General features: G+C 44.2%; 1 pseudogene; it reads left to right on the top strand.

The window, feature by feature from the left end:
- The first annotated feature begins 8,983 nt into the window (after nt 1-8,983).
- LOC139412649 (protein timeless homolog) lies at nt 8,984-18,438 on the top strand (annotated as a pseudogene).
- Nucleotides 18,439-25,079: the final 6,641 nt, after the last annotated feature.

Here is a 25,079-nt window from a genome sequence, read left to right as displayed (position 1 = left end):
ACATTCCGCTGAAAAGGCAGAGCGCGAAATTCAAAAGTATTTTTTTAGAAATATGTAACTTTCATACATTCACAAGTGCAATACACCAAATTAAAGATAAACTTCTTGTTAATCTACCCATAGTGTCCGATTTCAAAAAGGCTTTACAGCGAAAGCACACCATATGATTATGTTAGGTGAGAGCCTAGTCACAAAAACACACACAGCCATTTTCCAGCCAAAGAGAGGAGTCACAAAAAGCAGAAATAGAGATAAAATGAATCACTAACCTTTGATGATCTTCATCAGATGGCACTCATAGGACTTCATGTTACACAATACATGTATGTTTTGTTTGATAAAGTTCACATTTATATCCAAAAATCTCAGTTTATATTGGCGCTTTATGGTCAGTAATGATGTGCCCCGAAAACATCCTGCGAATTTTCAGAGAGCCGCATCAATTTACAGAAATACTCATAATAAACTTTGATAAAAGACACAACTATTATGCACAGTATAGTTAGATATACTTCTCCTTAATGCAACCGCTGTGTCAGATTTCAAAAAAGCTTTACGGAAAAGCAAACCATGCAATAATCTGAGTACGGCGCTCAGACACAAAAACAAGCCATGCAGATATCCGCCATGTTGTGGAGTCAGTAAAAGTCAGAAATAGCGTTATAAATATTCACTTACCTTTGATGATCTTCATCAGAATGCACTCCCAGCAATCCCAGTTCCACAATAAATGTTTGTTTTGTTTGATAAAGTCCATAATTTATGTCCAAATACCTCCTTTTGTTAGCGCGTTTGGTAAAACTCACGAGGTGCGAGCAAGTCCAGATGAAAAGTTCAGACGAAAAGTTCAAAAAGTTATATTACAGTTCGTAGAAACATGTCAAACAATGTAAAGAATCAATCTTTAGGATGTTTTTAACATAAATCTTCAATAATGTTCCAACCGGAGAATTCCTTTGTCTTTAGAATTGCAATGGAACGCAGGTCGCTCTCACGTTGGCGCGCGTGATCAGCTCATGCCACTCTGCCAGACCCCTGACTCAATCAGCTCTCATTCCCCCCTCCTTCACAGTAGAAGCCTCAAACAAGGTTCTAAAGACGGTTGACATCTAGTGGAAACCTTAGGAAGTGACCCCATAGACACTGTATATTCGATAGGCAATGAGTTGAAAAACTACAAACCTCAGATTTCCCACTTCCTGGTTGGATTTTTCTCAGGTTTTCGCCTGCCATATGAGTTCTGTTATACTCACACACATCATTCAAACAGTTTTAGAAACGTCAGAGTGTTTTCTGTCCAATACTACTAATAATATGCATATATTAGCTTCTGGGCCTGAGTAGCAGGAGTTTACTCTGGGCACGCTTTTCATCCAAACTTGAAAATGCTGCCCCCTATCCCAAACAGGTTAAGAACTAACCAATAAGGATACCAGTAGGAGTGACATTTTTAGAGAAAGTGGATCCTTGTTTGTGTCTTTTCTGATCAGAGGGAGCAGGCGCTCTGTGTCACGCAACTTGGGTCAAGATCTGTTTCTTGCTTTGCACTTAGGAACAGGGCATCATTGAAAGGAGTGATTTCTGGGGTAGCGTTGTGTGGAGTGTGGAGATGGCGCAATTGAAGGTAAAGATTCCTGGTGTTAGTGACACTGCCGTTTGGTGCATCGCAGACCCGGTGGGGAGCGTGGTAAAACAGAGGAGTCACTGTCAGTCCTTTTGAATCATTGTCTCTACCAGACAAAGTAATGTTAGGATAAATCAGTTATCCAGTTAGAGCTTTTGTGCCGAATCCACTGTGGTGTTTCAGGTGCAACATTTTATTGTCATGTCGCAGCAGTGGAGATTCAAAGATGTGGGAAGTGTGCAGGAGGGCATGAGACAGATTATTGTGTAGTTTCGGTGGATAAAATTGTGTGTGTTAACTGTAGGGGTGCCCATGTTGCTGGGGATCAGAAGTGTCCAGTGCGAGAAGGGCAGATTGAAGTGGCCAGAGTTCTGTTTCGTAAACGGCACAAATGCCACTAACACAGCATTTGTTTCTAGTCAGTTATATGACCGGGGTCTCATTCTATTTCTTCCTCCTCTGCTTTGTCTATTCTGTAAAGCTTCACTTACCACTTCTCAGTAGAGTTAATCCAGCTGTCAATTTGAAGGTCCTATATGACCCAGGTCAGCGGTGATGGTTACCTACTTACCTTCATGATTGTCTGATTAAAGATGCTGTCTGGGACCTTAATAAGCATTTAACAGATTTGTAACATATCATGCAGATTGCAAAAATCATATCATACGAAATGGATGATGTAGTACACAACTGTTCAAGTTTTTTGGGGACCAGTTTTGGTTTGTGAGTAGGGCTGTGACGATTACGGAATTTTGGGTAACAATTAATTGTCATGCAAATGCCCATGGTTATTGTCTTGTCATTTTTGTATAATTGTTGTTTTTTTAGCTTGTAAGGCATCTTTGAAAATGAGCTACGACATACCTAATGAATAGAACACAGCTTTGGTGACACCCCTCAAAAACAAATAGTTTTGACCACTTTTGGAAGTTAAAGTTCTCCTTCCACCCTTGCCGTGGTGCTCGTGAAAATATTACCAACTTTCCCCACTTTATGTAAAAAAAAAGAAATGCTATTGGGATAATTTATACACTGCTCAAAAAAATAAAGGGAACACTTAAACAACACAATGTAACTCCAAGTCAATCACACTTCTGTGAAATCAAACTGTCCACTTAGGAAGCAACACTGATTGACAATAAATTTCACATGCTGTTGTGCAAATGGAATAGACAACAGGTGGAAATTATAGGCAATTAGCAAGACACCCCCAATAAAGGAGTGGTTCTGCAGGTGGTGACCACAGACCACTTCTCAGTTCCTATGCTTCCTGGCTGATGTTTTGATCACTTCTGAATGCTGGCGGTGCTTTCACTCTAGTAGTAGCATGAGACAGAGTCTACAACCCACACAAGTGGCTCAGGAAGTGCAGCTCATCCAGAATGGCACATCAATGCGAGCTGTGGCAAGAAGGTTTGCTGTGTCTGTCGGCGTAGTGTCCAGAGCATGGAGGCGCTACCAGGAGACAGGCTAGTACATCAGGAGACGTGGAGGAGGCCGTAGGAGGGCAACAACCCAGCAGCAGGACCGCTACCTCTGCCTTTGTGCAAGGAGGAGCAGGAGGAGCACTGCCAGAGCCCCGCAAAATGACCTCCAGCAGGCCACAAATGTGCATGTGTCTGCTCAAACGGTCAGAAACAGACTCCATGAGGGTGGTATGAGGGACTGACGTCCACACTGGCGCCCTGTGTTCTTCACAGATGAAAGCAGGTTCACACTGAGCACATATGACAGACGTGACAGAGTCTGGAGACGCCGTAGAGAACGTTCTGCTGCCTGCAACATCCTCCAGCATGACCGGTTTGGCGATGGGTCAGTCTTGGGATGGCATTTCTTTGGGAGGCCGCACAGGCCTCCATGTGCTCGCCAGAGGTAGTCTGACTGCCATTAGGTACCGAGATGCTCAGACCCCTTGTGAGACCATATGCTGGTGCAGTTGGCCCTGGGTTCCTCCTAATGCAAGACAATGCTAGACCTCATGTGGCTGGAGTGTGTCAGCAGTTCCTGCAAGAGGAAGGCATTGATGCTATGGACTGGCCCACCCGTTCCCCAGACCTGAATCCAATTGAGCACATCTGGGACATCATGTCTCGCTCCATCCACCAACGCCACGTTCCACCACAGACTGTCCAGGAGTTGGATGCTTTAGTCCAGGTCTGGGAAGAGATCCCTCAGGAGACCATCCGCCACCTCATCAGGAGCATGCCCAGGCATTGTAGGAAGGTCATACAGGCACGTGGAGGCCACACACACTACTGAGCCTAATTTTGACTTGTTTTAAGGACATTACATCAACGTTGGATTAGCCTGTAGTGTGGTTTTCCACTTTAATTTTGAGTGTGACTCCAAATCCAAACCTCCATGGGTTGATAAATTTGATTTCCATTGATAATTTGTTGTCAGCACATTCAACTATGTAAAGAAAAAAGTATTTAATAAGAATATTTCATTCATTCAGATCTAGGATGTGTTATTTTAGTGTTCCCTTTATTTTTTTGAGCAGTGTATCTACTTGAGTATGAAGTTGAATCCCCACTTCTCCTAAAATGAATGCATTAAGACGATTATTTTTTACATCAGGGTTGTCCATAATGGTTGGTTACACAATTGTGCCAGCTCTACTCGTGAGCACTACTTTCAAAACTACTAGCTGAAATTATACAAAAGCTCTGGAGCATCACATTTAGGGGAATTAGCTATAAAACGGCAAAGCATTGACATTGAATGGGTTAAGCCTTGTCTCCAATGTTCCCTTACATTTTTCTACGGCACTGAGTAAATTTCAGGTCTGCTGAGCACAAACTTGAATGTTGTAAAAATTCTATGCAACTTTCGGCACACGTTTACTGTGAAAGCTGAGGCTGTACCCGCTTTAAGTTAGTTTTAACAGTGGCCAAGTAGGCTACTGTGGCTATTTGATCACAATGTAGGCCTACCAGAGTGGCCTACCATCAAAAACAATGGAGAAAATGCATCCCATAACATGGCTACAATAGCAGCCAATATGTGGTGCCAATATAGCCTACTTTTGAAGAATAGCATGCAGGGCTGCAGGGTAGCCTAGTGGTTAGAGCGTTGGACTAGTAACCAGAAGGTTGCAAGTTCAAACCCCTGAGCTGATAAGGTACAAATCTGTCGTTCTGCCCCTGAACAGGCAGTTCAGGGCCACCAATGAAAATAAGAATTTGTTCCTAACTGACTTGCCTAGTTAAATAAAGGAATAAATAAAAATCACATTTTCCTTCAGACAAGGTGACTGAAAATGTTTTTTGATGCAGTTTCCAAAATAAAATTCACCATTATTACAGAGAATAAGATACATTATACATGCCTATTGGCTACATTACTTATTCAAGACGTCTCAAATTACAGCAAGCTCTTTAACCTGACTCACTTTTCAATGATGGCTGGTAATGCACACATTTTGTGCTCTTGTAGGAAGCAACCACTCCCCCCATCGTTGACTAGAAATTTGCAATAACTGGGCTATAACTCACACTCTATAACTCACTCGCTAGCAAATAATATGAACAAATGTGCACAGGTGGTAACATGCGCAGCCCTCGATTTGATCTCAAAACAAGCGCAAGTGACCTCATGCTGCAAACAGTCCAGTTGAATGGCACAGATCCATATATGGCAATGGCTATTTGCATATAGGACTACTGTAGCTCTGATTGGTTATAGCTCACCGGTCTGTGTAGAGTACTGGCCTGAGTCATGCCTATCAGTGCAATAGAATCCTACTCCAATGCATTCTGCTACAAAGAATCTCTTACACAGTTAGTTTTGCATAGTTTGTTTTGTTTCGGTACGTTACTTTGGAAGTGGCTAATATTGCGTTGATTCGATCACAATTCCCAGAGTAGAGTGAAATGTTGATAGTGTTAACTAAAAGGGAAAACACTAGAAAGTTGAGTCGCGTGCTTCTCTGAATGGGCTGATATTTATTCTGAGCTGCAGTCTGGGGAGCCTGCTCGCCTGCACGGAGTTTAAATATAACATTACTCGACTCCTTCACTCCCCCCTGCTCTCATCTCCTATGCGGATGAAAGTAGGTTAAAATCTCAGGGCATTATTGGTAAGTATCACAGGCTGCTTAGAGGTCTTGTGGCACAATGAGAAGGAAGGAAGAGTGTGTTCTTTCTGTTCTTTGTGGAGGGCTGCTGCAGTGCCGGTGTTGTGCCGAAAATCTTCCCCTGCCAGAATTCCCCCTTCTAATTTCCTTAATTTTGTGGCTCGAGTCAAATAGTTTCTGTGACGCACATCAGAGTCAAATACTTTCTATAGAACAAACTCACGTTTGGGCAACCTAAATTAATAATTAATGTATGTATGTGTGTTATATTAAACATAGATGAGTAAAATGTTGGCAAGCAATGAACATTTCAGAACAACTATGGATGAATTATTATCCTTATACTTTCAAAAATACTCGTTGAATAAGACATGGGAGAGATGACGAATTTTGGCAAAGAGACTTATTTTTACACTAATACAAAATCAGTAGCGGATTTAGCTATGGGCGACATGGGCAGCCGCCTAGGGCGGCATCTTGACGGGGGCTGCACGGGGCCCCCCGGGTGCTGGCGAGGGCGGGCGCTGGAGTGGGGGTTCGCCCAGGGCGCTATACAAGCTAGAACCGCCACATACACTTGAAACAAATAGCCAAACCAAAAACTACAGACAAAAATGCTTTCTGCTACTAAGATCAGTGAAATGTAGGCTAAACTGACAACGGAGTGAAGAGCAGAAATCTCAACTAGCAAGCATGTCGCAGCAATGAAGAACGCGAAGGGGGGGAGAATTCTGTCAGGGGGAGATTTTTGGCACAACACCTGTATTATGACATGAGAGAATGAGATGTATCAGTTCATGTTCTGTTTGCAGTTATTAAGACTGCATTTTAGTCCTCATGATACTGTGTATTTGTGATGTTTTTTTCCCCAGTAGCTGACTGTGTTGGTGTCTAATTTGTGGTTGAGAGCCTTTATGCAACTTCTGGAAAAAGTAATGCATGCAATGTGTGCAACATAGGAGAGTTGACATTTTGTTAGTAGTATACATTTGTGTAATCTCGTTTTTAAACTCTTGAGTTAAATATTCTTGGACTAGGTTATTGCAGTTTTATTCGGTTCATTTTCACCTAAACAATTAAGACTAAGTCCACCCAATTTACTTTACACATATTGAGGTTGTAGGCTAATGGAAACATGGATTGGGCATTGGTACTCAATGTATGCCAGAAGGAACTTGGTTTGCTAGAAGAACTGGAGGTGTGAGTTTCTAGGTTCACCCATACCTGAGAACATTTAGGTTACGTGAAGTAAACATTGACTGCTTCTTGGAGATGTTGCCTAATAAATCAGTCTGTCATACCTTGGTTACACAGTCTGAAACAAAACACTGCAAACATGTGGAAAGTTACCTTTACAAGCCAGAAAGATTAATAAACTTAATTTGAACTTACTCTAACTGTTGCCTGTGCAGTTGGTTCTTTTATCGTTCAAAAAATTTGAGAGAATATCCACAGGGAAGTATTATTAAACCAACCTATTTAAAGTATTTTTCCTTCGTAGCTTGTTCTCCATCTTTTTAAATAGGGAACCAATTTGTTTTCAGCACTTATTTCCATGACTGATCAAAAAAAATGATCATGGCTTTCTCTTGTTCCTCTGCAGCAGGCATATGTTTGGAACATCAAATCGCAATAAAATCTGAGTATCGAATCGCTTATAGATGCTTATATAAATGCTTATAGAATCGGGAAAATCATGATAATATCGTATTGTGAGTTCCCTGGCAATTCCCAGCCCTAACTGGCAGTGTGTCTCAGGTAAGAAAGGGTTAATTGGCATTAATGTCTTTGTACTAGAGCCTGTAAACTGAAGCAGGTCTGGGTGTGTGAATACACCTAGAGGAGCTGATGGGAATCACATTTCAAGTAGGGTACCCCTTTGCATGCTCGTATAGTGTTAAAAGGGTGAAACTGTGAAGAATTTGTCCTCTTTCATATTTTTTTTCAACAATTATGACCATTAATAGTTGGCCTACATGCCCAGGTTACACAGAGGCTGAAATAAAATCACTCTGTAAAATGGCCATAGTGCCTCTCTCACAATTCATAGGAGAGCAGGGATACATGCGGTTCTGTGTACAAAACAGAAGGCTGCTTCTCATCCAAACTATTTGCTCATGTTGTCCTAATGGTGTTACTGTCCTGTTTACCTGAACTCAGTGACCCGCTGGCCTGATTAGATGAGGTCAGATGGTTAATGTCACTAGGTCCTGTAGTCTGGGCTAATTCTGGACCAGATCATTTAGCTGAAATTGTCCGTCTGTGTTTGATTTGATAGTAGGCCTTTCAACTGTCTACTTGGATCTTGTCATAGTAAAGGTGTGTGTGTTTTGAGAGGAAGCGATACAGACATACAGCCAAGCAGCATGCTCACTGTGCTGCAATCTGCTACTAGGGTGGCAAGTATCCTAGCGGCTAGAGCGTTGGGCCAGTAAGTGAAATGTTGCGGGTTCGAATACCCGAGCTGACATGTGGAGAAGTCTGTGCTAGGAACTTAACCCTAATTTTCTCCAGGGGCGCTGTACTTCTATGGCTGACCCTGTAAAACAACACATTTTACTGTGTGTATGTGACAATGCAGCATAATATTTAGCTCTGAAAAAATTACAGATTGCATTCCAGACTTGTTGCTCAATTATTGGCTAATTTTTGGTTGCAGGTAGCCTAGTGGTTAGAGTGTTGGGCCAGTATCCAAAAGGTTGCTTGATCGAAGCCCTGAGCTGACAAGGTAAAATCTGTCATTCTGCTCCTGAACAAGGCAGCTAACCCACTGTTCCTAGGCCATTCTTGTAAATAAGAATTTGTTCTTAACTGACTTGCCTAGTTAAATAAAAAATGATACAACCAAAAAATAGATGGGTGGTAATTCCCAATAAAAAGTTCTAAAATCATGATTATTCCTTGTGGCTGTGACTTTGTAACAATGTTTAAAGTAAATTGTTGCTAGTGCATAGACTGGTAAAGGCCATGTAACAACGTCTCACTCTCTTTGTCTCCCACAGGTTTGAACGGCCTATGAGCTGGTGTCTGAAGACCTCAGCCCTGCTGTTGAATTCCAGGTAATTATTAACCAGTAAGCCTATAATTTCTCGCATTCAGTATTGTTTTATTTTGTATACTATATTCACCTATAGTTTATTTATATTAGTGTTGGACTTCTAATCTTTACAGAACTATGTTAAGACTTCTTCCCCACCTCATTATAAGTGTCTCTTTCTCCATTTCCTGGTTGCTGTCTGTCAGATTGAGCATCGCCTCTCCCCTTGGCAGGCCAGTGATATATGGACTTGGACATGATGAACTGTGAGCTTTTGGCAACGTGCAGTGGCCTGGGGTAGCTGGAGGGACCACAAAGAACCCGACTGTCTAGGTGAGCTGCTACACACACTGGCTAACAACACTTGCTGGGCTATAAACACAGTGCTGAAGGTAGTAATGTGTACTAGGACCCTGACTTGAATCGAAGTACTGTTTTTAGGGAAGATTTACAGTATATTTACTGTCAAATCAACTTAAATTACTTGTATTAATCTGAGCTAGGCCTAACTGCTCTAAATAAATAATGTAAATCCTGTATAGGGCTTTTATGCACACTGCATGGGTAACCTCTGACCCTGTGTGCGTGTCCCCTGTAGAGTGTGTGAAGGACCTGATCCGGTACCTGCAGCATGAGGATGACACGCGGGACACCAGTCAGCAGCTGGGGGCGGGCTAGATCTTCCAGAATGACCTGCTGCCCATCATCACCCAGCACAGCCAGGACAAGGCCCTGTTTGATGCTTGCATCAGGTACATTACACAGCCTCAGTACAGGCCTGCAGGGACACTGGTCTAGCATGAGAGGACCTGCCATGGACTAACCATAGTTGCTGTTAACACTGCTATATCTAAAAGATCTGTAAGTGTTAAATGGCTAGAAAATGGAGGGTTTAACTTGTTTAGATGTCGTTAATCCCCAAACAAGTTGTAAGAAACCTGGATGGATATTGGATCCTGTGGAGTTGTTTTGGTTGGAGTGTGGTTCTAATGCCATCTCTGTTTCCCCCACAGGCTCATGGTCAACCTTACCCAACCTGCTCTGCTAAAGTCCCAGATGACCCGACTGTCAGACATCACTTCCTGCAAGTGGTGTCCTATTTACAGGTTTACAAGGAGGTAGGAGGGGTGCCACTATTTGAGCCCACCCTAGTGGGGAAGAATGGAGGACTATGGTGTGAGCAGTATGATTGACTGTTCTCCCCATCTCTCCATCCTCAGACCTTTGCCAATGAGAAGGTGTTTGGAGTTCTGAGTTAAACCCTGTACAATCTGCTGCAACTAGTGAGTGTTGCACTTTCAGACCAACACCACAGAATGGCGTCCTCCACAAATAATATTTTCCAAAAAAGAGAGTGAGAAGCATTGGCCATGTGTTAAAAAATTCCCTCTCTCCCTCTATCTGCTTCTTCTCGCTCTCGTATCTCAGGACTGGGAGCAGAGGCAGGAGGAGGACAACCTGCTGAAAGAGAGGATTCTGCTGCTGGTCAGGAATGTACTGCCTGTCCCCGCTGACCTCTACGAGGAGAAGGTCAGAGTTCATTGTGTTAGGTCGTGCTGTGACCCCATTCAGTAAATTCCCAAGCAGCAGTTCATGCTGAGGATTTTAACCTTGGTCCATCACCATGGCTCGCTCATCAGAACAACACTCAATAATGTCTGGCATGTTGAATCATCTCAATCACTCACTGTATTGTCTCTCTCTTTCTCATTGTTTTACTATGCTTTCCTACTCCTCTCTCCCTTCTGTCTTTCTCTTGCTTCTCCTCTTTTCCTCTCCCTATCTCCCCATCTTCTATCCTTTTCTGCCTCCTCCCTCCTTTCTCCTCTGGTATGGCTGTAGAACGTGGACGATGATGCCAGTGTGCATGACAAGCTGCTGTGGGCTGAATGACCTGATCAAGTTCCTGGCCTCTGCGCAGAGCGAACAGCAGTGAAGCACAGGTGTGTTGGTCACCTCCCTCAAGTTTCAGAGACCATGTGAGACCAGAGAGAGACACACCTGGGCCCATATTCATAACATGTCTGAGTAGGATAGCTGATCTAGGACTAGGTACCTGTCCATGTAATCGTATGCATTATGTTCAAAAAGCCTGAGAATGAATTAATCAAACATTCCAGCTTCTGCTTCACCCAATATGGCTGCCCATACACAGCCCACAGAATAACTTTTTAACATTTTTTTTATTGATTCTAATTCTATGTTCTACATCCCTGCAGAGGCCTGAGCTCCTGGTGAGTGTGGGTCAGGCTCGTTCAGCTCAGGAGAAACAGAGAGACGCCCTCCAGAGAGGAACAAGGTAACTACACTGATCTCAGAGCAGTTATTGTCAGCGAGACATGCTCTTTAGAGGTAGATTTAATAAACAAGCTGACCTCAGAGCAGTTAGAGAGAACAATATGTGTTCTAGAGAGAAGCCAGGTTAAAACCCCTGTGATTTGCATGCTTTCGTATTGCCTTTTCCTCTCCTTAGACACTCTCGCTTTGGAGGCTCCTATGTGGTTCAGGGACTCAAGTCATTCGGGGGGAAAGACGTGATCTACCACCGAGGCCTCCACCACATGAGTTTCAAATTCTGGAGACATGCCCCAAAGTCTTATTACCACGGAGCATTTAAAGCAGAAATAAACAATAAAGGTAAAAGCTATTTTAAGGAATGGGAAAAAAACATGCTAAAATGTCAAGCAGTTGAATCTGTCGTTACTTGTTATCCTACCAATGCCTTGATATATGTCTTAGGTGGGTTTTTTACTAGTTCAAGAACTACACCCACGATGAAGGCAAGGCCTTGAGACGTGTGCCCAACCAAAAGCTGCACACTAGGGACACGGAGGGCATATGCCGCTCAGCCCTAAACGTGCGCCTCTTCCTGCGCGAGTTCTGTGTGGACTTTCTGGAGAACTGCTACAACCGCCTCATGTACCTGGTCAAGGTGAGGAGAATGGGTCACAACACCTTGTGTGATGGCCCAAAAAAGCCTATCACACTGGATGATGCCTCATGATGCCCAAGACAGGGTGCGTCCCAATAATCTCTCCATCTTCCTGAAGTGTGCTACTCGTTCATTACTCACAAATTTAAAATCATTGTATTAATGTTGGAATGGGCTAGAGGGAGTTCTTTTTTTTGATTTAAGGGAAGTGACAAGTGCACACCTCAGGCAGAAAGTAAAGCTTGTTGGGACTCACACACTGACTCTAATTTTGAAAGATTGAAAAGAACAAGGAACAATACAACACTGTGGTTCCAGTTCAATCCAAATAGATTAACTGGGTTTCCTGGCAAAGGCAACATTCCTCCTGCACAGCTAGAAGGCATGTTTGGATTTTTAAAAACTTTATCCCAGAAATTCAGTTGTGGTTTGAGGCCTGGTTTAGCCACAGCAGCCACATTGCAGACTCAAATCAAATCAAACCTTATTTGCCACATGCTCTGAATACAACAAGTGTAGACTTTACTGTGAAATGCTTACTTACAAACCCTTAACGAACAGTGCAGTTCAAGAAGAAGAAGAAAATATTTACCAAGTAGGCTAAAATAAAAAGTAACACAATAAGAATAACAATAACGAGGCTATATACAGGGGGCACCCGTACAGAGTCAGTGTGCAGGGGTACAGGCTAGTTGAGGTAATCTGTACACGTAGGTGGGGGCGAAGTGACTATGCATAGGTAACAAACAAACAGCGAGTAGAGCCTTTTGGTCCTAGATTTGGTGCTCCGGTACCGCTTGCCATGTGGTAGCAGAGAAAACAGTCTATAACTTGGGTGACTGGAGTCTCTGACAATTTTTTGGGCTTTCCTCTGACACTGCCTATTATATAGGTCCTGGTTGGCAGGAAGCTTGGCCCCAGTGATGTACTGGGCCATTGGCACTACCCTCTGTAGCTCCTTATGGTCAGATAATACCAGGCGGTGATGCAACTGCTCAGGATGCTCTCGATGGTGCAGCTGTAGATCCTTTTGAGGATCTGGGGGCCCATGCCAAATCTATTCAGTCTCCTGAGGGGGAAAAGGTTTTATTGTGCCCTCTTCACGACTGTCTTGGTATGTTTGGGCCATGATAGTTCGTTGGTCATGTGGACACCAAGGAACTTAACTCTCGACCCGCTCCACTACAGCCCCGTTGATGTTAAGTGGAACGCTTTCGACACCTTGTAGAGTCCATGCCCTGACGAGGGCAAAAGGGGATACAACTCAATATTAGGAAGGTGTTCCTAATGTTTAGTACACTGAGTATGCTTCCATATACTTTTTTATAACTGGCTCCCGGGTTACCTTCAGATGATGCTTGTGAGCGTCCTAGAACAAAACAACCGACACGTACGTGTTTGTGAGAGTCATATCAGTGTGTAGCCAAAACTGTTCAGGCGCTACAGAAGTTTTTGTCTCGAGGTCTGACAAACACTGCTTGTTGTCACGCGGAGCGGAACAGGTGAACCCAAGAGCAGACTCTGACGAGGAGACTGGGATGAGGTAACCAAGGTATTTATTGAAACACGGGGGGAAGATTGAGTGCAAGCCAGGGGAAGCTCGGGCGGGTTGCCGGAAACCAGGTGTAGAGGCTGAGGCTGGAGCGTGAGGTTTGGGGACAGGGTAAGCAGGTCCGGAGGGGAAACCAGGACAGAGTAGCATACGAGAAGTCAGATTGGAGACATGGACCAGAGTCAGAGCGGGCTCAACTGTAGTGGAGATGAAAAACTCGTCAGGCAAGGGAAAACGGGAACAAATGGCTAGAAACATGGACTAACTGAGCAGAGATTATGATCTGGCAGTGTGAAGTGGCAGGACTGAGTATTTGTAGAGGTCTTGATTATGGAACAGGTTGCAGCTGGTGGGGATCTGATCTGACTCCAGCACACCTGTCTCCCCCTACACAATCACACACACACACACACACAGAGAGGGAGAGAGCACTGGGGGAGTGGCGGCTGGTCAAGGAGACACAGGATGAGCACTAGAGGGCATGGCAGGAGCAGACGTGACACTAGTAGCTCGTCCACCTTCCACCGCAGATGCGGAAGGCTACCATTGGCGGATGCAGTGGATTGAGCCCATGCAAAAAAGATCTCTAGCTTAAACAGAAAGATTGTTTTTATTATGCTAATTAAATTTACATGGGGACATCGACTCTAGGGGGTTAAGGACTATTATACAAGGACTATTATACAAGGAACAAGGACTATTATACAATTACAAGTTCATTTTTTCCTCTTCCTCCTACAGGAGCTGGTACCCTTTGCCAAGTTTGTTGTTACGGATACAGTTATCCTGTGTGTGTATCCTGTGTGTGTGTGTGTTTCTTTTATCTCCTTCTCCCCTCACAGGTGAAAATCATCACTCCCCAATCAGTCAACAATCAACCCATCAATCAGAAGACACACCTCCTCTTGTTTCCTACCCTATCACAGTTCCTTCCCCATGGTTTAAAAACCCCATCATTTGTTTGCTCAGTAGCTCAATCTCTTTGTAAATGCCATGTTTGTAGATCTCTGTTCGTCGCTCGCTCTCTGTGTATTAATTAACCTCTCTTTTGTTTGAGCACCTCCATAGCACTTTGTCATCACCTGTGAGTATTGTTTTGGTTATGGTGTTTGTTTGTTGCTGGTGGGAAAAGGGGAAAACAAGACAAGTCGCCCATGGGCATACACTACCCGTAGGTAAACTTTGTTAAACACACTAGTTAGAACTGGGCGGACCACCCACTGTATTTTTGGTTAGTTAGTTAGCTGTTGTTAAAGTAGGCTAGTCTAGCTTAGGGGTGTTTTGAATACTTATTGTTTCTTTCCTTGGGTCCAGCTCAGCCCCTTTTCCTGCTCCCACCATTACCGTGTGTTTATAAATAAACCCTGAGTTTGACGGTATTATTTTGGTTGTCGTGGTTATTACGTTCACACTTTTACTTTGTCACAATTATAATTTACATGAGTTATGTTACGGGTCTCATTACCATCCCCCCTAGACTGTCGGGCCAAAAGGGATTCGTAACATTTGTGCTGAACCGATTCCTTGCCCTGGTGGCCAAAAACAAGGCCTACGTAGAGCTGCTCTTCTGGAAGCGTGTGGGAGCTGTACGTGAGATGACAGAAGGCTACAGCAAGCCTGGAGGAGGGTGTGTGTATGTTCCTGGGTGTCAATGAAATAAGTGTGTCGCATTTACTATGCGCTTTTCAAGGTTTCCATTTTTAAAAGTAATTTATTGTTCTCATGTTTGTTTCAGAAAGGGGTCCAAGAAGAAAGCAAAATGGAGGCGCTGTGAACACTACATGGAGCACCGTGACTCTGAAGGTAAACAAACGGCACCACTCATTTTTAATTTCCTGACCTTTTATCACCAATCATTTAATTTAACTGGTGTTTTATGGTAACCATTCCATTCAATATGCTTGTCCCATAATCTGTCCTTGAACTTTTGACTTTCACAGTGCCACACATTGTGGAGACTCTGCTGCCGCTGCTTAGCAACACCACCCATCAGCGTCAGCAAGTGGTGGCCCAGTTGGTGGCGATGGGGCTGGTGAATGGTGTCAAAGACCTGAAGAAACTGAGGTCAGTCAGTGTCTCTGGTGGCCATCATGTCTAGGCTACATCCTGTAACCTGCTAGCTTTAACCATTTGAGATTGTATATTAATGTCTGTGGATGTAACATACTGTTTACATGTCAGTACTAGTTAGAGTATTGAAAGGACAACTGGTGGAAAAGCTGCTCAGCATGGGCCTAGTCCACGACCGATGGGAACTCCACAAGAAGAAGATGCTGCAACCCTAACGCTCCGGAGAAGAGCTCTAGGATTGGAATGGTGAGGGGAATTTATTTAGCATTTGTTGACTCTTATTGTATTGGGTGTCCAGTATAGAATAGGTTGGCAGTCTAGAAATGTCATAAAAGTAGCACTACTATTATGACTGATGAAAGTCAAAGTATTTGTGTGTAATCTGTTCAACTGAAGAACAGTTCCTGGCTGACCTCATGGCAGTCTAACAGAAGAGCCCATCCATGGGCTGAGATAATGATGATGCATTCCGGGAGAGCAAGGGGGAGGAGCAGGAGAGGCATGCTCAGGCAGCCAGACGGAGGAAAAGCAGGGTAGCAGAGCGGGAGAGCACGGTTGAGGAGAATGCCAGCTTGGGGACCATGGTGTACACTCTAGGGCAGGAAGGTAAGAGCAGGGCATTCATGTTCATATTTTTACAGACTACCCCATCTAGGTATCAGTATGTTCTTTTCATTTTAACATTACACAACATCAAAGAAGAATTCCCATTGGCATGAAGGCTACAAAACATGGTCCCTAAAGCTGTAATATTTTGTTACAGGTATGTCAGGACCCCTGTTGTGGCTACAGAACTGCCTGAACAGAACAGCAGATGTCCGCAAGGAAGAAGGTGAGTGGAAATTCACGTAAAAAATGACAAAAAGTACTGGGGGAGGGGGACACTTAGTATGTATTCCTTTATCATTGTGAATTGCTGCATCTTTGAAGTGTGGTTGAGGACATTTGTGATTTATTGTGGCAGTTAATGTTTTATTTTCATCATCAGGCTTGTCTCAGCCTGTACCACCTGTCCCTCTGACAGAGGAGAATGAGGACGCAATGGAGAAAAGGAGCTTCCAGAGGTTACTACGGAAAATAGGGGTCCAAGCACAAATAGGGGTTTGAGTACCAGCCGATGAGCAGGTGGGATTTAGGCGGCAACTGGCTATATAAAAAAAAATATATATATATATATATATTTTTGTCTTACCCACATTAAATTGCAGGACTAAGTCCCAAAAGTATTTACTTAGTTAAAAGATGGAATCCGCAATAGGGGAAACTGACACTGTCGGCTCCATGGCCATTATAATTTTTTTGTTGTTGAGCGGAGCTGAGTGTCGCAATGCACACCCAAAAATTGCAGTACATATTCTGCTGTTCTATTCCGCGTGCGTTCATTGATGTCCGAGAGAACAAACAGCATTCCTTGCAGTCACTTTGTTGTTGTATTATCACAAACGGACGTGGCAGTTTCACAATTAAGGATTCCAACTTTAAGGCAAGATACAGCTTATATGAGGCACTCAACTTTGAAAATGTTGCATTGAAGGCGTTGAAGTGATTTTTCAAAACTTTGGCAGGCTTTCCCATAGACTACTGTATAGGTAATGTGTGTCTAATGATCGATTAGGAGTCGTTCTGGAGGATCCCAGCCAAGATGAACCCTTCCCAGTTAAGGGGATCCCCAACAACAGGGGGAGAGAGGACGGAGCGGCCATCCCCATTGAGCCTCTTCCAGGAGCAGACGCAGGTGGCGGCAGACTCCCATGAGCAGAGAGCCCAGGCCCTCTGAGGCCTGCTGCTGGCCCACAAGAGACAAGTGTGTTCTGCTGAGGCAGATGGCTAAGGTCAGCAGATTAAAGACATTGGATGTGTCTGAAATGGCACCCAATTCACTATATAGTGCACTACCTTTGACCAGAACCCTATAGGCTGTGTTCAAAAGTAGTGCACTAATGAATAGCCATTATCTCATACTCCATAGATAACTCTGAATTGTGGAGATCTCATAGAATTGATCCAAGGTTGTTGCTTAGTTAACCATAACTTTATTAGGGGATGTAATAAGTCCATCAAACTCTTCACAAATGTAAGGTTTTTTACTGATGCTGTTTTGTTACCAAAAATCTGAATGATTAACTACTGTATATACGCAAACATCCACTTATATCTGACAAGCCAATTCTTTCTCTTCAGATTTCACACCTGTTGAGGATATAGATTCAGACAGTGCACCTCAGAGGTGAGAGTTCTCCATTCTGTACACAGTGTATTTCTTATGCAATATCATAGCGCTGCCTGTTTACAGTGGTGCCTTGCGAAAGTATTCGGCCCCCTTGAACTTTGCGACCTTTTGCCACATTTCAGACTTCAAACATAAAGATATACAACTGTATTTTTTTGTGAAGAATCAACAACAAGTGGGACACAATCATGAAGTGGAACGACATTTATTGGATATTTCAAACTTTTTTAACAAATCAAAAACTGAAAAATTGGGTGTGCAAAATTATTCAGCCCCTTTACTTTCAGTGGGGCTTAAGGGGGCTGAATAATTTTGCACGCCCAATTTTTCAGTTTTTGATTTGTTAAAAAAGTTTGAAATATCCAATAAATGTCGTTCCACTTCATGATTGTGTCCCACTTGTTGTTGATTCTTCACAAAAAAATACAGTTTTATATCTTTATGTTTGAAGCCTGAAATGTGGCAAAAGGTCGCAAAGTTCAAGGGGGCCGAATACTTTCGCAAGGCACTGTATTTTCTGACTGTTTTCTCCTCTCCTTGACCATCACAGATCTTCAGAGAATAAGAAGACCTCCAGCAAGAGAAGCAGAGTGCTGTTGTTGGACAGCGACGAGGATGGAGATACTGTGCTTTAACCTAATCATAATCTAGTCCTGTTAGTTTTACCCACAAACTCATTTGCCTTTGGCAAGAATGACAATGACTGGTGTTTGTTAAAGAAGAAACGGACTGGCATCCAGGCTACAAAATGATTAGTACGACATGTTTTGCTAACATTGCTGTCTCCTCTCCTGACAGTGGACTCCCTCACTCTGGAACTCGGGGCTGACAGGGACGCAGTGACTCAGTCACTCCGCCCCTGCCAAGGGCAGACGACAGAGGGTCTTGATTGACGATGAGCAAGATGATGATTAGAGAAGTCTTCAGTTTGATTCATTTTATTTATACACAGCTTTTCCACTTAGGTGCTCAGTGTTTTACATAGAAAGGGGGAAACTCAAACTCCTCCACCAATCTGAGGAATCCAGTTGGACCCAATATGATTGAAGCATCTTCTTACACAATGCCTCTACAGGGCTGTATGGGGCCTGAGGATGGGGAAACCTGGACCTTCACATACCAAATATTTCTGAGAAGGCAGTAAACAAGTCTTAGAGACAATCCAGAGAGCGAGATAGCTCCAGGTTTATTGGAAACATGATGCATTTGATGGGCTTGTCATTATATTCTTCAGTCTTTCTCTTCAGGATTCAGTGTTCTGTATGTCTTTCAAAGGTCTAGCCAATACAGGGATTGTACTCTCAATGCCCAGGTTTTAGAATAAAAAAAAGAGATGTTTCTTTCCATGGATTTGTCCCAAATGGCACCCTGTTCCCTTTATAGTGCACTACTTTGGATCAGGGTCCATACGGTGGAAAGTGGCATTTCGAGGCTGTCCATATAAACTCAATATTGTAATAAGCAGATTACTGGTTAACATTTATCACTTTTGGGGAAATAAAATATCTGCTGTTTTTAAAAAGCTGTTTTCAGAATGTTTCTCATGTTGCATATACAGTTCAAAGTAAAACCTGCGCATGTTGATGAATAAAACATTACAAGTTTTGCTTCTGGAGTACACCAGCACACCCTTTTCACCACGAGGGGGCACGTGACAATGTAGAGAAGATCATCTGTCAACCACAAACTCAATTTCCTGGTGGATTTGTTCAGGAGCCTAGCAGAAAATGTTCAAGCACATGACAGAACCCATGTTAAATCTATTCCTCTATGATTGAAGAGATTAGAATTTGTGCAATTTCTTAATCCTTAAACTTTATAACATACTATCTGTTTTTCCTAATTACTCCAGCATGTCACGTGTGCAACTAGAGGCAAAAAAACTCAAGACCACCTTTACTCCACACACTGAAACGCATACAAAGCTCTACGCTCTCCATTTGGCAAATCTGAACATAATTCTATCTTTCTGATTCCTGCTTACAAACAAAAGCACCAGTGACTTGCTCAGTACTGAAGTGGTCCAATGTTGCCGATGCTAAACTACAGGACTGGTTCTTTAGCGCAGTTTGGAATACGTTCTGGGGTTCATGGCATTGAGTTTACCCCATCAGTCATGGCTTCATTAACAAGTGCATCAATGACTTCGTCCCCACAGTGACCGTATGTACATATCCCAACCATAAACCATGGATTACGGGTAACATCCGCACAAAGCTAAAGGCTACAGCAGTCGCTTTCAAGTAGCGGGACACTAATCCGGACGCTTATAAGAAAACCCGCTACGCCCTCTGCAGAAACATCAAACCGAAAAGGCATCAATACAGGACTAATATCGAATCCTACTACACCGGCTCTGACACTCGGCTGTGGCAGGGCTTGCAAACTATCACGGATTATAAACGGAAACTCAGCAGCGAGCTGCCCAGTGACCCGAGCTAAATGCCTTCTATGCTTGATTCGCGGCAAGCAACACTGAACCCTGCAAGAGATTACCAGCTGTTCTGGATGACTGTGTGATCACACTCTCCGTAGCCGATATGAGTAATATTCACAAAGCTGCAGGGCCAGATGGATAACCAGGACACGTACTCAGAGCATGTGCTGGCAAGTGTCTTCACTGATATTTTAAACCTCTCCCTGACCCAGTATGTTATATCTACAGTTGAAGTCGGAAGTTTACATACACTTACAGTGGGGCAAAAAAGTATTTAGTCAGCCACCAATTGTGCAAGTTCTCCCACTTAAAAAGATGAGAGGCCTGTAATTTTCATCATAGGTACACTTCAACTATGACAGACAAAATGAGAAAAAAAATCCAGAAAATCACATTGTAGGATTTTTAATGAATTTATTTGCAAATTATGGTGGAAAATAAGTATTTGGTCACCTACAAACAAGCAAGATTTCTGGGGTCCGGTGGTGATGCAAGGTCTGGGGTCTGTTTTCCCCTGATCTGCCTGTTTGTGCTTCTTTAAAAATAAGTCTGTCTCTCTTTCTTTTCATGTTTAATATGGTTAATATTTTCTATGGTTAATCTAAGCATCCAATTACCCACATTTAAATCCAATCTTAATTACAAATCCCCATTATCATAACTGTACCTTAAAATGAACTACCAGCCTAAATGACTAGTTAGATCATGGCTAACCCTACTCTGCAGTAAGTAACTGAGCTAGCTATAATTTCTTACACCTTTACGATAGAAACAGGCTATCTGTAAATTGTGGTCATCTTTTGAGTAACTTTAACAGATTGATAATAACAATTGTTCGTTTTGAGTTCAAGTACGAAAATCTAACTGAGTTAATGGATTTCAAATTGCTGAACACTAACAGATGTAGCCTACTAGTTACTCCACATTAGCTAAACATTTGTATACTGCAACTTACGACACTGCACTGTATATGCGTGTATTACTAGCACAGATGTAAACATAATGTTAGGCTAAATTGGGAACCGATCTCTCTTATCTGATTAACTGTCTGTTATTGGAGCCAAAGTGTCACGCCCTGGCCATAGAGAGGCTTTTTATTCTCTATTTTGGTTAGGCCAGGGTGTGACTAGGGTGGGCATTCTATGTCCTTTTTTCTATGTTTTGTATTTCTATGTCTTGGCCTGGTATGTTTCTCAATCAGGGACAGCTGTCTGTCTCTGATTGAGAACCATACTTAGGTACCCTTTTCCCCCACCTGTTTTGTGGGAAGTTAACTTTGACTTTGTTCAGGGCACATTGCCCAAAGCTTCACGGTTTGGTTTTGTTCTTTGTTTTGTCGGCGTCATTTATAAAGAAAATGTACGCTTACCATGCTGCACCTTGGTCCAGTCCTTCAGCCAGCCGTGACAGAACTTCCCACCACCAACGGACCAAGCAGCTTGGTAAGGTGGACTCCTGGACATGGGAGGACGTTCTGGATGGCAAGGGAGTCTACACATGGGAGGAGATCTTGGCGGGAAGGGATCGCCTTCCATGGGAACAGGTGGAGGCAGCTAGGAGAGCAGAGGCAGCCGGAGAGAGGAACCAGCGGTATGTGGGAACACGGCTGGCAAGGAAGCCCGAGAGGCAGCGGACAATTTTTTTTTGCGGGGGGGCACACGGGGAGTGTGGCAAAGTCAGGCAGCAGACCTGAGCCAACTCCCCATGCTTACCGTGGCAAGCATGGGACTGGTCAGGCCCCGTGCTATGGGGTGACGTGCATGGTGCCGATGCGGAGTATTCACATGCCGGTATGCTCGGTGCCAGCGTCCCACATTTGCCGGGGGGAAGCTGACATCCAGCCAGAACGGGTGGGGCCAGCTCTGCACTCGAGACCACCAGTGTGCCTCCACGGCCCTGTGTATCCGGTGCCTCCACTATGCACCAGGCCTCCGGTGGCAGCCCCATGCACCAGGCTGTCTCTCCGTCTCCTTCCTCCAGGTGCTCCCGCCTGTCCGGAGCTGCCAGAATCTCCCGCCTGTCCGGAGCTGCCAGAGTCTCCCGCCTGTCCGGAGCTGCCAGAGTCTCCCGCCTGTCCGGAGCTGCCAGAGTCTCCCGCCTGTCCGGAGCTGCCAGGGCCGCCCGCCTGTCCGGAGCTGCCAGGGCCACCCGCCTGTCCGGAGCTGCCAGGGCCGCCCGCCTGTCCGGAGCTGCCAGGGCCGCCCTCCTGTCCGGAGCTGCCAGGGCCGCCCTCCTGTCCGGAGCTGCCAGGGCCTCCCGCCTGTCCGGAGCTGCCAGGGCCGCCCTCCTGTCCGGAGCTGCCCCTCAGTCCAGAGGTGCCCCTCAGTCCAGTGGCGCCCTCTACGAGGGTCTTCAGTCCGGGGCCCACTCCAGAGGGTCCTCGCTACAGAGGCGCCACCTAAGTGGGCCACCTAAGTGGGCCAAGACTGAGGTGGAGCGGGGTCCACGTCCCGCACCCGAGCCACCGCCGTAAGAAGGCCCACCCGGACCCTCCCCTTTAGAGTCAGGTTTTTATTTCTGTGGAAATATTCTCTCTTCTTCTTCTGTATGTTCTTCATATTCTTATTCTTCTGTATCTCGCAACCAACATTAAAATTCTCTCGTCCTCGATTTGAAAACGTCAAAATAAATGCTTCTTTCAACAAGAGGTGAAATGAGATGTCAATAAATCAAACTGCCAGTAGCAAAATACATTTTGGGGTGGCACCCAGGGTGGCCAATCAGATTCCAGTGCCACCCTGGACACCCCTCTGGCTCCGCCCCTGCTCCCAGTCCCCACAGCATGATGCTTCCACCACCATGATTCACATTAGGATGGTGCCAGGTTTCCTCCAGACGTGGCATTCAGGACAGCCTTTTGTCAAACTCCAAGCGGGCTGCCATGTGCCTTTTTCTAAGGAGTGGCTTCTGTCTTGCCAGCAGCATACCACCCTGCATACCACTGCTGGCTTGCTTCTGAAGCTAAGCAAGGTTGGTCCTGGTCAGTCCCTGGATGGGAGACCAGATGCTGCTGGAAGTGGTGTTGAAGGGCCAGTAGGAGGCACTCTTTCCTCTGGTCTGAAAAAAATATCCCAATACCCCAGGGCAGTGACTGGGACACTGCCCTGTGTAGGGTGCCGTCTTTCGGACGGGATGTTAAATGGGTGTCCTGACTTTCTGAAGTCATTTAAAGATCCCATGGCACTTATTGTAAGGGAAGGGGTGTTAACCCTGGTGTCCTGGCTAAATTCCCAATCTGGCCCTCAAACCATCACGGTCACCTAATAATCCCCAGTTTACAATTGGCTCATTCATTCCTTTCCCCTGTAACTATTCCCCAGGCTGTTGCTGCAAATGAGAACGTGTTCTCAGTCAACTTACCTGGTAAAATAACAAATAACTCTACCATAAAGGCCTGATTGGTGGAGTGCTGCAAAGATGGTTGTCCTTCTGGAAGGTTCTCCCATCTCCACAGAGGAGCTCTGTCAGAGTAACCATTGGGTTCTTGGTCACCTCCCTGACCAAGGCTCTTCTACCCTGATTGCTCAGTTTGGCTGGAAGGCCAGCTGTAGCAAGATTTTGGTGATTCCAAACTTCTTCCATTGTGTGTCGGTGCTCTACGGACAATTCCTTCAGCCTCATGGCTTGTTTTTTGCTCTGACATGCTTTGCAACTGTGGGGCCTTCTATAGACAGGTGTGTGCCTTGGTGGACTCCAAGTTGTAGAAACATCTCATGGATGATTGGAAACAGGATACACCTGAGCTCAATTTAAAGTCTCATAGCAAAGGGTCTGAATACTTATGTAAATGAGGTATATCTGTTTTTTTTTGTATGCAGCTTGATGAGGAAGCAATTTAACCAATTTTAGAATAAGACTGTAATGTAACAAAATGAGGGAAAAGGAAAGGGGTCTGAATACTTTTCTAATGCACTGTACATGTATCTACCTCAATTAACCTGTGTACAGTTGAAGTCTACATACACGTGAGCCAAATACATTTAAACTCAGTTTTTTACAATTCCTGACATTTAATCCTAATAAAAATTCACTGTCTTAGGTCATTTAGGATCACCACTTTATTTTAAGAATGTGAAATGCCAGAATAATAGTAGAGAGAATTATTTATTCCATCTTTTATTTCTTTCATCACATTCCCGGTGGGTCAGAAGTTTACATACACTCAATTAGTAGTTGGTAGCATTGCCTTTAAATTGTTTAACTTTAAAATGTTTCGGGTAGCCTTCCACAAGCTTCCCACAATAAGTTGGGTGAATTTTGGCCCATTCCTCTTGACAGAGCTGGTTTAACTGAGTCAGGTTTGTAGGCCTCCTTGCTCACACACGCTTTTTCAGTTCTGCCCACAAATTTTCTATGGGATTGAGGTCAGGGCTTTGTGATGGCCACTCCAATACCATGACTTTGTTGGCCTTTAGCCATTGTGTCACAACTTTGGAAGATTGCTTGGGGTCATTGTCCATTTGGAAGACACATTTGGGACCAAGCTTTAACTTCCTGACTGAGGCCTTGAGATGTTGCTTCAATATATCCACATAATTTTCCTTTCCTCATGATGCCATCTATTTTGTGAAGTGCACCAGTCCCTTCTGCAGCAAAGCACCCCCACAACATGATGCTGCCACCCCCGTGCTTCACGGTTGGGATGGTGTTCTTCGGCTTGCAAGCATCCCCTTTTTTCCTCCAAACATAACGATGGTCATTATGGCCAAACAGTTCTATTTTTGTTTCATCAGACCAGAGGACATTTCTCCAAAAAGTATGATCTTTGTCCCCATGTGCAGTTGCAAACCGTAGTCTGGCTTTTTTGGATCAGTGGCTTCTTCCTTGCTGAGCGGCCTTTCAGGTTATGTTGATATAGGACTCGTTTTACTGTGGATATCGATACTTTTGTACCTGTTTCCTCCAGCATCTTCACAAGGTCCTTTGCTGTTGTTCTGGAATTGATTTTCACTTTTCGCACCAAAGGACGTTAATTTCTAGGAGACAGAACGCGACTCCTTCCTGAGCGGTATGACGGTGCATGGTCCCATGGTGTTTATAGTTGCGTACTATTGTTTGCACAGTTGAACGTGGTACCTTCAGGCATTTGGAAATTGCTCCCAAAGATGAACAAGACTTG

Source organism: Oncorhynchus clarkii, chromosome 7 (genome assembly GCF_045791955.1).
Source record: "Oncorhynchus clarkii lewisi isolate Uvic-CL-2024 chromosome 7, UVic_Ocla_1.0, whole genome shotgun sequence".
Taxonomy (NCBI): Eukaryota; Metazoa; Chordata; class Actinopteri; order Salmoniformes; family Salmonidae; genus Oncorhynchus; species Oncorhynchus clarkii.
This window is presented reverse-complemented; position numbering and strand designations above follow the sequence as displayed.